The sequence below is a fragment of the Camellia sinensis genome, chromosome 10 (assembly GCF_055761805.1).
Source record: "Camellia sinensis isolate YWXY chromosome 10, ASM5576180v1, whole genome shotgun sequence".
Lineage (NCBI taxonomy): Eukaryota > Viridiplantae > Streptophyta > Magnoliopsida > Ericales > Theaceae > Camellia > Camellia sinensis.
In genome coordinates, this window is record NC_138970.1 from 178,861,921 (window position 1) to 178,863,580 (window position 1,660).

Below are 1,660 nucleotides of genomic sequence, written 5' to 3' on the forward strand. Positions count from 1 at the left end.
GACACCATGTTTTTGAAGTGGAATTGCTTGGGTTGAGCCTTAAAAAAGCATGTATGAAGCGTGAACTTGATAAAGAATTTCGGACTGGTTTTTCAACCTAGATCGGTAGTGCGGCCCGGGCCACCACACGAGCGGCCAACTCTATTTTGGGCCAAATTTGATTTTGCAGTTCGCCTGCTCGTGCGGCCTAGGAAGTTTGGATTTAATTGAGTTTGGATTTAATGTTTATTATGCTCAGAGACCATGTTTTTGAAGTGGAATTGCTTGGGTTGAGCCTTAAAAATGCATGTATGAAGCATGAACTTGATAAAGATTTTCGGACTGGTTTTTCAACCCATACCGCTCGTACGGCCCGGGCCACCACACGAGCGGCCAACTCTATTTTGGGCCAAATTTGATTTTGCAGTTCGCCCGCTCGTGCAGCCTAGGCCATCGCACCAGTCGCCAGGGCACCGCACGTGTAGCCAAGACCACCGCACGTGCGGCCAACAAGGCTGATCTTCCGATTTTGTTTCCTTTCCTCTTTTGGGCTTCCGAGCCTCCAATAACATGGTTTCTCACTAGTTCATGTGCATTTGGTGTATAAAAAAACAAGAAAAAACACATGAGAATGAGTTAGAATTACTTTATTGCTTATCACTTTTGTGTGTGTGATATGTAGGTCACTCACGGGAAGGGACCACCATACGACCGGACCACTGTGAGTAATAGTAGTGTAATGACACGTTGCAAGTTACAAATTATATATTTTTGTTCATGAATGATATAATTTATACAATTCGTGCCTTGGTTAAAGTGATTGATTACTTGGCCATAATGACATGTGAATTGGGCTCGAGGCCGTTCTGTTATTATTGGGCCCGAGGCTTTTCTGTTATTGATTGGGTCATTTTGTTATTGATTGGGCCTGAGGCCGTTCTGTTATTATTGGGCCCGAGGTCGTTCTGTTAATATTGGGCTCAAGGCTGTTTTGTTATTATTAGGCCTGAGGCCATCCTATTTTAATGGGCCTAAGGCCGTTCTGATAAAAAGGACATACATGCTACCTACATATTCTTCAGGACACATGCTAATTAATATGCCTTCATGCATTATTATTACTCACTGAGCTTGGCTCATTTTGTATTCATGGATGTTTTGTAGGTAGTCAACCTGGGGGTTAGTCCTAGGACGATTCTAGGAGTTTTTTGTTGATCCAGCTTGTCAAACCTCCCAAGTGAAACCCTTTTGTTTTATTTTGGGGTTTCTTTTGTGTATCTCATTTTGCTTCAGATATAGATACCTTACTTATATGTAAATTTTGGAACGGGGCTCTTTTGTTTAGATGGGCATGTTGTGGTCTGGTTGGCTTATGAAAGTTAGAAGTAAATGTGGATGTATGTGATGTGTGTATGAAGATCTTGACATTTAGACACTACTCAGTGGACGTTACTTTTGCCATTATACTTGTTTCCGTTTTAGGCCCCGCTATCTTATGAATTAATTATTACCTACTTTGATTTGAGGCTTATGTACAAGCCAGTCATGTCCAAACTTTTAGGGGTATGTTTGGGTTGTGACAGTTAAAAACTAAACCCAATAATATAGGATGTGAGGACATGGCAGTTGGCACAGTGGTTCATGTACAGTGACGGAGTTAGGAAACCAAATCAGAAGGGAC

At 41.9% G+C, this 1,660-nt stretch overlaps 1 long non-coding RNA gene across 1 annotated transcript; it reads left to right on the plus strand.

Moving 5' to 3' along the window:
• Positions 1–659: 659 nt before the first annotated feature.
• LOC145801452 (uncharacterized) lies at positions 660–1,440 on the plus strand. The gene is made up of 2 exons (XR_014342990.1): positions 660–700; positions 1,144–1,440. It is a non-coding gene; the product is annotated as an uncharacterized LOC145801452 (long non-coding RNA).
• The last annotated feature ends 220 nt before the right edge of the window (positions 1,441–1,660 follow it).